Source organism: Colius striatus, unplaced genomic scaffold, assembly GCF_028858725.1.
Source record: "Colius striatus isolate bColStr4 unplaced genomic scaffold, bColStr4.1.hap1 scaffold_46, whole genome shotgun sequence".
Lineage (NCBI taxonomy): Eukaryota > Metazoa > Chordata > Aves > Coliiformes > Coliidae > Colius > Colius striatus.
Window position 1 is genome coordinate 973219 of NW_026908527.1, and position 14480 is coordinate 987698.

Sequence of the window (14480 nt, forward strand, 5' to 3'; positions counted from 1 at the left end):
GTGTGAAAATCCAAAGATGTAAGAATACTTCTGTCGTCTTAATGACACTTGAATGCAATGTAGGCTGTCTTAATTGCATAAAACTGTAAGAAATGAAGATACAATATTGGCATTATTTTGTTGTTAAAACCAAACTACTAAAGGCTATGCTTGAATGTGTTTAGATATTTACCTTCTGTCGATCTGGTTCTACCATGGTCTTGTTGGGAAATGAAATGACATCCTGCTCTGTAAAGCTGTTAACAAAGACTTTTCAGTGTTTCAAAAACACAGTTTTGCGTACTCAGATCTTAAAGACACACAGGGGTAAAGAAGTAGAAGCGAACTAAAATGACTGTTGACTAGAAGTCAGAACATGGAGTTATATGGTCCCTATTTAAAAAAAAACAAAACAAAAACCCCAACCAAAAATCCAAACACACACAAATATCCAAACAAAAATACCTTACCACCAAAACCAACCAAAAAAACCTTCCCATAACTTCAAGATGATGCATCTGAAATGCAGTTGAGACCTTTTTGATAAAACTAGTGTGTCATGTGGAATGTAAATTAATGTTAACAGTTGTCCTTTACCGACTTGTAGGTGAGGTAATAGTGCCTGCACCATATTGCCTCCTGAGACTGTCTGAACGTCACACGCTGTTTCGTAATCTTTGCCATCTTGTTCTTGATGAGGTTGAGGTGCTGTTCTCTGATGCTCCTGAACAGGTAAATAGCTTACATGTTCAGATGGTAAAATACTATTCAATTGTGCAAGTGTCTTGAAAGCAAGTGTCACCCACTGAAAACAAACACCTTCCTGAACCCCAGTGGGAGAGTTGAAAAGAAAATGAAGTTTGAAAACCCCACATTTGTATACTTCTGGCAGAATGAAGTATTGGAGAAGTGGAGTTGTAATCAGTCAAAGCAGACTTTGCCTTGTTTTTTTCTTTAATCAGTGAGCCCTGTCTTGCCCTGGTCTAAGCTACTGCTCCATTATGCTGTTGTCTTTTGCTGTGGATGGTTTCCAAAGCAGATGACTTTTGTTTTTGTTTCATTTGGTAGCGGTGGTTTCAGTGTAGGGGTCTTTAATGTGCTTTAAGGTCTTGTCTGTAAGAAACTTCATTTTTCCTCTTAGCAGCACTGTTTAAACAGTAGAATGAAAGGCAGAAGTGAATGATCAAATAGTCTTGGAAGCATTTTCTTGGATTCTTGGGTCCTAATGACAGTGCAGATAGAAGAAGGAGCTGATCACAGTCTTCTAAGAGGAACAGCATCAAGTTCCATGTTGACAAGGATGTATCAGTATCAGATTTTTTTAAAATCATTAACCTTCTAATATTATCTGTTAAAAAATTGGTGATAAGACTAAAGGGCTGTGCTTCTAGCTGTGATAAGCTAGAGAAATTCCTTAGTGGAAACAGGTTTCCCAATTTGCTGTATGTGAAGCTGTTAAATGTGCCTTTGTAGCAGCAAATATCAAGTTATAAATTAGATGGTATGTCTTCTTTATCCAGTGGGCTATTGCTGTTTTCTCTTCAGACTGTTCTTTCTGTTCTGGTATTGGACTTCCTGAGATGGAGTGTGGCTATAACATTACAATTGTGGGAGAGGTAGTTCTCAGTTTCTCAAAAACATCTGTCTTGAATAGGAAAAACAAAGATGCTCTTTCAGCGGGAAATGGTCATTTGAAAATGTTTGAGCTATTTGATAAAAATCTGATTGTAGCTCTTCTAAAGTATTGTTACAGAAAGGGTATGTTATTGCAGCTTGTCCTGGTTTAGGCCCATCAGGGAACAAAGACCACGATTAGGGGGAGCGGGTTGCAGTGAAGACCCGAGAAAGAGTTTGCGGACTCTCCCCCCGGCTCCTGGGTTCACACCCACCTCCGCCCGGCTGGGCCAATCTGGCGCCTCCGCGATCATTATTTAGGGGACGGGAATTTGGAATGCGAGGCAGGAGGTGTAAGAGTGACATGAGATGGAGGCGACCACGCGGACCCTTCAGCCAGAGAAGGAGGAAGGAAGGAGAAGCAACAGACCAGAGACCCCTCTGCAAGCCGTGGCGAGAATGCAGCTGTGCCCCTGCAGCCTATGGAGATCCATGGCAGGAGCGAGAGTTCCCAGCAGCTCCGTGTGAGTGAGCCCGGACGGGAGAGGGACTGTGTGGGGAGGGGCCATGGCCCAGGCCGTGCTGGAGAGCCTGCACGCCGCAGAGCAGCCCCACACGAGAGGCAGAGACGAGCTGCAGCCTTTGGAGTCAGTGGGCATCGGAGCAGCCCGTGCAGGGCTGCCATGCGTGTGAGTTACCCCACGGACTCGCAGGGAGGGCTGGTGTGGAGTTCACCGGTCCTGAGGAGGGGCAAACGGCAGAAGCTATCAGGAACAGACTAACTGAGATCTCCACTGCCTGCCCCCCCGAACCGTTCAGGGGGGGACAAGGTAAAAACCCCGGGATCAGGGCTCTGAGCCCGGGAAGAGGGGAGGGGTGGCAAGAAGGTGTTCTTCAAAAGGCTGGTTGGACTCTTCATTGATGTATTGCTCCGTGTTGTTTAATTTTGGTTATGTTTTGGGTTTTTGGGGGTATGTTTTAGTTGACGTTGCATTAAATTGGTTTTTTTTTCTCTGTTTTCTTCCCCAAACCGAGTGGCCTGGTCTGCTTTGTCCTGAACCTTAAGCGGCAATTAAGCTCTCCCTACCCTTGAGCAATTCTCAGCCACTTGGGTACTCGAGGCTAATCGTGGTCTTTGTTCCCTGATGGGCCTAAACCAGGACAATTTCTGAGAAGAAAAGTGAGGTTTTGTTGGAGTTTTAGGAGAAAAAGTGGGTTTTGGTGCAGTTTTGCAGGGAAAAGTGTAGTTTGGAAGAGTTTTGAGAGGCAAAGTGGGGATGGAGTAGATTTCTGAGGGCCAAAAGCCGTGGAGTTGTGGGATAAAATGAGGTTTTGGTGCAATTCTGAGGGGAAAAGGTGGGATTTGGGTGGAGTTTTGAGGGAAAAAGTGGGGTTTTGGTAAATTTTTAAAGGGAAAAAGTGGGATTTGTGTGGATTTTTGAAAAAACCAAATGTTTTGGTGGGGTTTTGAGGGGAAAAGTGGGGTTTTGTGGAAATTCTGAGGGTAAAAGTGGAGTTTGGTAGAGTCTTGAGGGGAAAGGTGCAGTTTTGGGGAACTTCTGGGGGAAGAAGCGGGGTTTTGGTGCAGTTTTGAGGGAAACAGTGGTGTTTTGGTGGAGTTCTGAGTGAAGAAGTGAGGTTTTGGAGGTGTTTTCCGAGGAAAAGTTGGTTTTGGGGGCTATTCTGACGGAAAATTGGGATTTTTGGGAACTGCTGGGTAAAAAAGTGCCATCTTGAGGGGAAAAAGTGGAGTTTGGGAAGCGTTTTGAGGGGAAAAAGTGGGGTTTGGGGGAGTTGTGAGGGATAAAATGAGGTTTTGGTGCAATTCTGAGAGAAAAACAAGGATTTTGGAGGAGTTTTAATGCAAATTGCCTTTGCATCAGGCCAGTGCAGAGAGCCTCAGGTTCCATCAGAAATCATCTGCTGGTTGTTTCAAGTGCAGAGCACAGAGTCTGGATAAATGTCCAGCATGAACTGTAAAGGGAGAATCCCAGGCAACAAATGTGCAAAGGGGGGTGGAAAAGGGAGGGAGAATTCTCCAGTCCAGGTGGGCAAAATGTCAAACCAAACCCAAAGTAAAGTCCCCAGGAGATCAACAGAAACTTGTCACCACTGCAGTGAGAGGGAGACTTTTAAAACACCCATTGTTTGCTCTTCCAGGTGCTGGGTTAGTGAGGAAACACTGGGCTGGAGAAGAGCAGGAAAGAACAGGCAGCTGCGTCATTGAAACACCATCACTCAGTTTTGCTACTACCCAGACGACAGCCAAAGTATGTGCTGTAGAAGATACCACATCTGATGTTTTCCTTTATGTGACAATAAAAGGTGAAAAGGTAAGATATTTTTCTCTCTACAAACCTCTTTGTGCACTCTGCTATAGAAGTTATAACTTTGTGACAAATTTAAGACCGAAAAGTGTTATTTGCAAGTGAATTTTGTAATTTGCCATATACAGTAGAAGTGCAATCATTAACTTATTAGAAGATTTATTTTCTAAATCTGTTGTTTGTGAACTTTGGAATGAATTCTGTGAGGTGGAAACTTGTGAAGCACTTTGGAAGGTATTGACAAGCAAATGAAGTCCCCCAAGTACTTCAGATGAACAACTGTGTGAATTTACTGTACTCTTGTCCTTCTTTGTGATACACTTAAAGATATTTCAAGAAGGCAGTTGCATGGTGTTATGAAAATAAATACAAGTTCATATGTGCATAAGGCTGAATTCCCAAACAGTTGGGAGAAAGGAGGTGTGGTAGTTTGAGCCTGGCTGGATGCCAGGTGCCCACCACACCGCTTTATCCCCCACCTCCTCAGCAAGCCAGGGAAGGGGAGAAAATAAGATGGGAGTCTCATGGGTTGAGATAAAAGCAGTTTAATAAAGAAGCAGCAAAGCCGCGCGCGGGAAGCAAAGCAGAAGCAGATAAAGCTGTTCCTCTCCACTTCCCATCAGCAGCGATGTCTGGCCACCTCCCGAGAAGCAGGGCTGCGGTACGCGTAGCGGTTGCTTTGGGAAGGCCAGAAATGCATCTCGCCTCCCCTTCCTGCTCCTCTCCCCCAGTTTATAATACTGAGCTGACATCATATGGTATGGAATATCTCCTTGGTCAGCCTGGGTCAGCTGTCCTGGCCATAGTCCCTCCCAAGATCATGCCCACTCACAGCTATTGGTGAAGGTGGGGGAAGGAATGCTGGAGGGACAGCCCTGATGTTGTGCAAGCGGTAGTCATAATATTGATATCAACAGTAAGCACAGCACTGCAGGAGCTGCTGTGGAAAATCACTACCGTCCCAGACCCACTACAGTCTCCACCCCTTATTCCATACCATTTATGTCATGCTCAGACAAACCATCTTAACAATCCATATACATTCTTATATACTCTCAGTAACCAGTACCCCCACTCTTCAACAGACAAACATCATTCTTGTATTCCCTCTTGCATCTTGCATCCAACAAACAAACAACATTCTTATATCTTTCATCCTCTGTAGATGTTCACTGGAGCAGGCCATAACTTCTGTCTCATCCATCAAGATGGATATCCAGGCCAGGGGAAACAGTATGTTCAGTGTTGGGCACCAGCACCGGCTTGGTTTGTCCACTTGTCCGGTTTTTCTTGCAAAGTTCATCTACAACAGATAACTCACATAACAGGTTATTTTTCCCCCAAGGTTAAGTCTCCTTGAGGTACACATCGAGTTTCCCCATCCTTTCTCATCACCCACCAAGTACAGCCAGGCCCTTGAGCAAAGACAATCCCACGAATGGGTTTGCCTTTTCCCATGGGAGGTGCAACCCATACTGCCTTCCCCAGCCATTTCCCTGGGTGCACTACGGGGACCTTGTCTCCTCCCACAGTATGTAGTGGTTTTGTTTGGGCAGGACCAGGACGGTTAGTTGAACCTCTGCTATTGACCAGCCAAGTGGCTTCTGCTGAATTTTTATCCCACTGCTTCCATGCCCCATTGCCCAGTGCTCTCAACATGGTCTTAAGAGCTTCCATCTTTGTCAGCTTCACTGCTGGACACCACTGCTAGGGTCCGGTCCAGAGATGGCGGGCGTTCTTCACCGGCAGGGGACTGCTCTGCGATCGCGCCCAAAACGTCTGAGACATCAGGGCTCTGCTCAGGAGGATCTTCTCCAGCCCCAGCGTGAGCAGCGGCCAGATCTCCGCGTCGGCGCAGAGCGGCCACCGGCGGCGCTGAGAGCCGAAACGACGATCTGACGGAGGCGCGACCGCGGCGGCCGCAGCGGTGTGTGTATCCGAGGGCAACGCTGAGGCGGTCGTCGGCTGAGGTTGCGGAGCGAGGTCGGCGTCGGAGCCGCAGCTGTCCAGTGGCAGCACTAGGAGTGTCATAAAGTGCGGTGGCGGTGGCGAGCGGGCTGCGGCTGCGGGCGAGAGGGCTGCGGCTGCGGGCGCCCGCGACGGGTTGCGCCGACGTGCAGCAAGCCGCCCCTTCGGCGCCCCCGTGCCAGCCCGCCCGTCCGCCCGCTTCCTCTGGCACTGCCGGCTCCTCGTCTGGCAGCCGCTCCGAGGTGGTCGCCGCTGTTCCATCCCCGGCCGTGGCTTCCTCCTGCTTCGCGGAGTGGGTGGCCGCCGCCTTGACCCGCCGCGCCTCGGCGGGCGCCGTCGGGGTGTCTGCCGCGATCCGCATCAGGCGCACTATCAGCGGCTTCGGCGGGAGCTAGCTCCGGTACTGCTGGCCAGCCAGCAAGCCCTAGAGAAACCGGCCGGCCGACCAGCCAACTCGCTCGCCCTCCCTCCCGGCCCCGGCCTCCGCCCTACCCCGACAGAAGCCTCCAGTTGATGAATCAACTCACGGATGGGAGTCAGGGAATCTCGGTTCGTGCAATATTGCCTCCGGTGCACTGTCCTGGTAGCAATTGGTACCTGTTGCTCTTGAACTTGCAGCAATCCCACAACAAAAGGGTCTTCTGAGAGGCCAGGTAAATTAGAGAGTTGTTTGATTTTCTCTGTATCTACAGTGGCTATACCAAAAGCCCATCGATACCCCTTGGGGTCTTTGAAGTACCCTCTCCTGAGGTAATCTATGCCAAGAATACAAGGGGCCTCTAGACCAGTCACAATGGGGTGTTTTTTCCATTTGTCCCCTGTTAAGCTCACTTCAGCCTCTAATACAGATAATTCTTCACATCCCCCTGTCACTCCAGAGATCCAGACAGAATCTGTGCCTCTATACCTTGATGGCATCAATGTACACTGTGCCCCTGTGTCTACTAAGGCTTTATACCTTTGTGGGTTTGATGTGCCAGGCCATGGAACCCACACAGTCCAGTAGATTCGGTCATCCCTTTCCTCCTCCTGGCTGGAGGCAGGGACCCTCTATTTCTGTTCTTCATCAGAGTATTCGCTATCTGATCCTTGCAATTGCAGACCTGAAGTCTCCTCATTGGCATCGAAGGAAGTAGTTGCAGTTCTTCTATGTCTGGGAGATTGTTGATGGTCCTCTTTTGTTTTGGCAGCCACTCTGCTGACAGCCCTCTTGGGAGGTCCTTTTCTAACAGCTGTCTTCCCCCTTAGTTCACGTACACGCGCTTCCAGCTTAAAAGTGGGTTCACCATCCCACTTCCTCATATCCTCTCCTTGGCCACGCAAAAAGAGCCAGAGTTCATTTCGCGGTGTACTCCTGCGTCTGGGACTTCCTTTTGCCCTGGTCGGGACAGTGGATGACTGAATTCTTGAGGCAGATCTGACAGTCAGGCCATCATCCCACACTGATGAGGAGGTGCAGAGGCTCTCTTCATAGTTCTGTAAATGTCCATGTTTTGGGGCTTTTGTTTAAGACTATCTGAGGTAGTGCACTGTGCTTATGGAGTGTGAAACTTCTTCAGTGGTACTTCAATGAGAAACTTCAACACTGACAAATCATCAAAAATCACATGTATAAGAAAATATTGATGTGAGATTTTGATTGTGATGGGTTTTAATTTTGCTTCTGGAAGCTGTCAGAAATTCACACCCTGTGTGAGAATTGTATATTGTGCATTGTAAGTTCAACAGGAGATTTACGATGTACCGATGTTCTTTGGCATATAACAATGCTTCGTGCTTCTTAAAAGAAGAAACACACAGTAAAGCATGTCTAGATTACATGAATTACCAGCCCTCTGGTTTGTATCCACCTTTAGGTTGTACAGCCTTGTATGGACAGTGAAAGAACCGCTGTGTTACTCAAAATACTGGCTTTTACCCGCAGTAATCTTCAGAAGGTGCTGACATTCACTAATTCAGGAGATGAGGCAGAAATGGTTCATCAGGTGAGCATCATTTTACACAGGTAAGTGGGGTTTTTAATTATTAAGATATAACAAACTAAAATATCTTGACTTCTAAGAATAAAGGAGGTTTGTGAATTTGTAATTTAACTACTTCTGCTAAAAATAGCCCAAACCCTGCCCTTCTGCCAGCTAGAAGAAAGGCTGACAGGAATGTCTGACACAGAATGCATTCATGATGACATTTTTAACTATGTTCTGTCTCATTTTGATAAATCCCAATATGGTTCCTCCCCACAGTTACAGCTGTGGATATTGGGTCCCTCCTTCGGGACACGGCCTGCTCTGGCCATAGTGATAAAGAAGGAAATCGCTGCCCCTGGCTCGGGGCCATTAATGAAGTGAATCGCTGCCCCTGGACTGGGGCCAGCTTTAGCAAAATGAGTCTCTACCGCTGCTGTAGGGTCTTTAAAGAAATGCAAACAAACCTCAGCTTCCCCAGTTCTCTCCATAGAATGCAGGGGGGTCTCTGCTCCAGCACACCTCCTCCTCTCTTTCATCGCCGACCTTGGAGTCCGCGTGGTTGTTTCTCTCACTGTTCCTACTCCTTGCACCACCACCAGCCAGAAGAAGAAAGAGCAGAAGAAAGAAGAATGGAGGAAGAAACCTCCTCTTCAGGCTTCTCTTAAAAAGTGATGATGGAGGCTCATTGGCTCAGCCCCAGCAGTGGGTCTGGCTCAGAGCTGGGGAGAGCTGTGAGCAGCTTCTTCCAGGAAACATCTTTACAGCCCCTTCCCCCTCACCAGAAAAGGCTGTCATGGCAAACCATGACAAAGTGGTTTGGGAAGGACCTTTTTTCTTAATGCTTAAATCAGTGGATGGAGAGAAGGAAACAGCCACTGTTAAAGTGATGTCACACTTCACATGCTTCGAGTAGTACACTTACAAGTGTGTATAAACCGTGTGCTTAGCTTTAACAGATGAATGCATGCAGTCTTTGGAAGCTACAGATGCCACTTGTGTGACACATTTCATTTTTCCTCTCCAAGAATCTTTGCTCATCGTGTACACAGCATGCCTGACAACTTCTGTAATGCGATAAAGGTTTGACAAACCGTTACCAGGTTAATAGTGCATTTGATCACAAAGTAGTGGATACACAGAAGCTGTTAAAAATACGTGTGTATTTGTTTTAGGATTCTTCTGTAGACCAAGAGATCACAAAGGCACAGTCAGTCGTTCTGTTAACAGAAAACGACGAGTGTGATGCACTTGGGATCCTCCGCTATTTGCAGCAGGCAGAAGCTGAAGTTCCCCCAGAACTGCCTGGTTTGACTGCCAAGGTGCTAAAAGATGAAGAATACCAGAAATTGTCAAGGCCACTGTGTACCCATCTTAAAACATTTGGGGCTTGCAGGTAAGGAATTGCCAAGCTTTCTTACCACCCATACTGGTGTAGGAAGGTGGTATATGCCTCAATCATGGCTGCTTCTGTTTTCTTGCTCAATTTTGCTGTTGGATACTTTCATGAAACCATTTTTTGCTCATGACTCTTTTTCTTGTGGTTACTTTTGCATTAGTTTCACTCTTCTTAGATACTGCTACGAAAATCAAAATACCAACATTTTCTGCAGACCAATCTCATGTAGCCTGACAGGATATCATAATTCATTGTCATTCCTGCCCAAGTGTTCTTGAGGGAACTTCAGGCTCTTTTTTGATTAGTATTCTAGCCCATAATTGCCCAAGGCTTATGCTTTGCTCTCTCCTCTGTTGTCTTCTGTCCCTCCAGATTAGGTAAGTAGATGACTTCTCTGAGCTGTGTCTAACTGGATTCTAACAGGGCCTTGGATGAAGCCCTCAGATATTCCTTCTAGTGTGGATGACCCTTGTTGCAAGTAACACAAAATTCAGTGTTAGTATTTGTTTTATTCTGAAACTAGTTTCCTGGTGGATTTTGGTTTTGTTGTATAAACTTGTCCAACAAGAGCTTTTTGACCACTTCTGTCTAATCTCCAGTCATTGGTGCTACTTGAAGCAGAAATTGAATACTGAGGGCTGATGAAATGTTAGTGTGAAAAGATGTTGTAAGCCACATCAAAAATAGTTTACAAGTAAAAGGGCTTTGTTCTAAAACCAGTTTTTAAATATGTAGAAACAGAACAGTGTGTCTGGATCGTCATCAAGTTAATTTACAAAGAGACGTGCCCCAGCATATCCCAGATACAGTGACACAAACACCTGGATATCTGATGGTAAGTTACAGTTATTGCTTTTTCCCTTGGTTTGGTGTACCAGGAACACATCTTAAATACCTCCTTAGCATATTACCTTCATGTTAATGTAGTACATATCCCACATCTCTTGGGTATTTGGGAGATTTTTAGCTTTTTTAGTTTCTCTGTTGCTTAAGTGTGTGTCAGATTTTCCCTTAATCTTTAGCTTGACCTAAAATTGTTTTGTAGGTGGTTCTGAGTTTACCTTAGGTTTTCTCCTGCATTGGAGCCTCATGTTCTATGGGAAGAGGGCATTTGTTCTGTTTATTCCTTTCCTCTATCAATTTAGAACATAAACCAAAATAGGCAAAGATTAAAGGTCCTGTAAATGTCATTATTTTTGTAGTAGAGCAAACACAATCCTCTGGAGTGAAGAAACGTTGCAGTGGAAGATCATGCCTGTTTAACAAGAGTTGAAGGGAGGATTTTTCCTTCTCTGCCACGTTGATGCAGACTTCCTGAAAAATGAGTATATTCTGGCCTTGTCAATTGAACCAAATATTTTCTCTGTTTGCACTGTCCATAGACATGGGATATAAATTCTCTCTTCTAGATGGAGCAGTTGCTTCCTACTAAGGTGTCATTGTGGTTTTGAAAACAGTTTTGATAGAATCCTGTTACATTCAGACTGCCATTTTTAGTAGTTAAATAGTCATGAAACCTTCCTGGTTACTGGTTTGACTTTGCTATAGTGGCTCTTCACATCTCAGTAACAGTTTGTATGTCAAAACTCCCTTCACTTGGCTTTTCAGTCCCGACTTTACTAGAGAGTCTTCCTGTACAGCAGTACTGTAGAGTCTGTCTCGTCTCCACCTTGGATAATGATTGCTGAGGGCAGATGTGTAGACACTGGTGCTTCCTTTCAAGGTTAGTACTTGGATCTAAGAACTGCTGGGTGCTTTCCTTTTTGGATGAGCTGCTTACACTTTCTTCCTGTCCTGTCTTTAGCTAGAATCCAGGTGCACTCAAGTCATGCAATCAATGGGTGTTCCCCATTCCCAAAAATCATAGGTTGTGAGAATACACAATAAAAACTGGGTGGATTCCTTGGTGTCACTCCATTTCTGCCTAATAAATAAGCTTTTGTTGGCAGCTGGTAGCTCAAACTCGTTGATAACCTATAGATACAGTTTGAGTGCTTGAAACCTGGACAGATTTCGTAATACTCCTGTTATAAACTTGTACTTCCCTTTTGTGCACTCAAGACAGCAGTTGTGGCCTCTTTCCTCATCTAGTTCTGCTTCTGCTGACTGCAGAGCCTGGATATATGCCTTACAAATCAGTTGTCAATTGGATAAGTGTTCACTGTCTCTTTTGTTTAGAACTCGGTATCATGTTGCTTTCCTTTAAGAATCTCTAGTTGCACTGTGAGAGTTTTAGGGTTTTAGTAAGTGGAAATTACCTTTCTGGTCTTCTTTTCTGTCTGGCCTCATACGCTCAGCTGTATCTCAGTACTTGTGCCTAGCATGAGCCTTTGGATGAAATGCACCCAGCATTTTGTGAATTGGTGTTCTTGGTAGCTTATGTCAAGCATTTTCCATGCAAAAAGAGGGAAGGCGTCACGCTTCCCCAGTCAGTTCTTGTAAATCTCATTGTAAGGTTGGAGACCACTTAAAATTAAGCTTGGATGATGTGAAATGCCTTAGTGGTTAGTAGCTTGACAGGTAATACTGTAGTTCACTAGTGTTCATTTAAGTGGAATACCACCAAGACCTAATGGATCTTGCTCTATAAACCTCTGTCCAGTCTGGACTGGGCTATGGACGGTTACCATTCATAAGGATTCATTCATTCAGGATTATTCCTAATCTTTGGAGTAATAAGAGGTCATCATCCTCTGAAATGCATGTGTACAGCAGTATTTGTCATCTCTTTGGGCTGGAAAGAGGTAGGTCATCTTCAACATGAAAACGTCTCATTAACTTAAGAAACCATCAGTTGTCTTTATAACGTATTTTATGCTTTCAGATTCTGCCTCTCCACGTTGTAAATGCAACAAACTAGTTTGGTCAAATAGTAGATCAGCAGAAGAACCAATATACAATTCTTGCTGAAGGAATTATTGGGTATTTTAAGGAACCTGGTAATAAGATTGCTGTTAAAAATGTGGAGAAGCTGGCATTTCATGGTTTATGTCAGAAAACAGTTGTTCACAGGTAAAAATGTGGATTTGTTTTGATTTAAATTATTCATGTGCTCTTTTTAATACAAAGTAGTTTAGAACTTTTACTGCTAAGTTAAAATTAACCCACCATGAAAACTAGCAAAAAAATCTCTGCTGTACAAATTGTTCTTTAAAAAGCTCTCCCATGCTGCCTGTGCTGAAGGGAAGCCAGAATGGCTCCACATACACACCACTGAACATTGTGCTGTGAAAGTTTAATCTTTTTTAGACACAAGTAGGTGAAGAAACTTTACAACTATAATAATTCTTTGTTTCCTCTCCAACTCTGAAGGGCTCAGGTGCTAGATATTTCCCCAAAAGAGAAGGAAAATATGTTCTGTAGTGTCAAAATTAACTATATAGATGAAGGCAGAACATGTCAAGTCCAAAGTTACCAGCTGCTTCCCTCACCTGCCAAGTTTCAGTGTCTGCCACCTCAGGCTGGGGACTTTGTAGAGTGACACCCATTGGTAATGAACTGGAGTGGAACCCAAAGGTAATATTTATCAGATTTTCAATGGTATGTTCTTTTATTTCTCTTTGTGTGTTATTTTCTGTAAGAAAGCAGTAATGGACTGCAAACTTAGTTTTCAGATTTAACTCCTCATTAGTATTGACAAGAAATATCTACTATTGGCCAGATTCTGAGAAGTCAGCTTTCTTGGTTTGTTTTCCTGCAAAATCAAGTGAGATTTATGCGATTTTTTTTCTTCAATTCTTCTGAATTCAGTATCTTCTTCCAGAAAACGTTATTGCTGCTTTTGCATCTGTGGGGATTCAACGGGGGAAGGGTAGCCTCTGTAAATGAAACTGTGTTTGAGTACTGTCCCATTCAGGAAGCTCCTTCCTTAATGAGTAACAAAATCTGGTTTTATTTGTTTAATACTCGTGTCATGTTTAAGCTTGGAAGATTTGTTTCATTACAGTTATTGTAAAGTTATGTTGGAATTCACCTCAAGTGCAGTGACTTTTTTTCCTTAGGTAACTAATTCTATTCATCAAACACTTAAAGGAGAACTACACAAAGCATAAGTAGTACTGCCCTTGGGAAACACAACTGGGATTGACCCAATGGGAGGTATAGTATTGTAGCATTACAAAATATTTGTATCTAAACTCCTTTACCAAGAGCACCTGTTCTTTTCTTTGCTTCTGTCCGTTCCAAGTTCAATTTGATTCCACACGGTATTCAGGTAATACTGTTGGATAATTTACTGTGGTGGTGTCTGACCACTGGAACAGGTTTCTCAGAGACTGTAGAGTCTCTGTCCTTGGAAATAATCAGAAGCAACCAGGATGTGGTCCTGGGCACATGATTCTAGGTGTCCCTGCTTGAGCAGGGAGTTTGGATGCAATTATCTCCAGAGGGCCATTCCAGCCACAGCCATTCTGTGGTAAACTGAGATAACTTCTCATGGCAATAATCTCAGGCATGGGATGAAATTGTTTTAATTATTGGTTTTCTCAGAGTCAACTCTTCAGGTTTTCCTGAAAAGAAAATATTAGTCAGTGCCATGTTTGTATTGTTCTGTCAGTTCCCTGGCCTGTAATAAAGGCACTGGCAAATATTCTTCTGGGTAAGACTGACTAGAAGGTAACAGCCCTCCATGCAGTGAGTGTTTCCTCTCAGCATTCTCCTATTCTCCCAAAACCTTGTTGGTAGGAGATTCACTTAGAGATGAGTTTTGCTTAAAGAGTTGGTTATTTTTTAATTGTCTGGACAAGTTCATCAGAAAGGCCACCCCTCCATCTCAGGATCGTGACGTGCCTCTTGTGGCTGCTTGGTCCTGTCCAAGAGTACAGTTAGTTAGTGTTTTATAATGTGTGATGCTGTTTTCCATCTGAGCATTCAGTCCATTTCAGATGAAAAATACAGTGGAAACGGGGAATTCCTGGAAGTAATTCTCTTTAGCAGCTTCCTTTCCTATATGGCACATCTCAGCCTTTTTCTGATTGCTATGCTATTGTTTAGAGTTTTTCTAACTGTGTCCCCCCAGCAGTTTTCTTCTTCTATTTTGGTCTAGGAAGTTATTCTGTGTGGTGTGTATTTCAGTTGTAACTTGTGTAATCAGGGCTCAGATTGTTTACTTGGTTGCTCTCTTGGTTGTGTTCCATGGAGTTAACTACGAGTTCCTTACGACACTATTATGATGAAAAAGATGGCAATATCTGGAGAAGAATTAAACATGGGAACGTGCCTGTTGGGACA

General features: G+C 44.4%; 1 long non-coding RNA gene across 1 annotated transcript; it reads left to right on the top strand.

Annotated features, from left to right (window-relative positions):
• The first annotated feature begins 12580 nt into the window (after positions 1-12580).
• LOC133629488 (uncharacterized) lies at positions 12581-14480 on the top strand. The gene is made up of 3 exons (XR_009821046.1): positions 12581-12767; positions 13253-13349; positions 14391-14480. It is a non-coding gene; the product is annotated as an uncharacterized LOC133629488 (long non-coding RNA).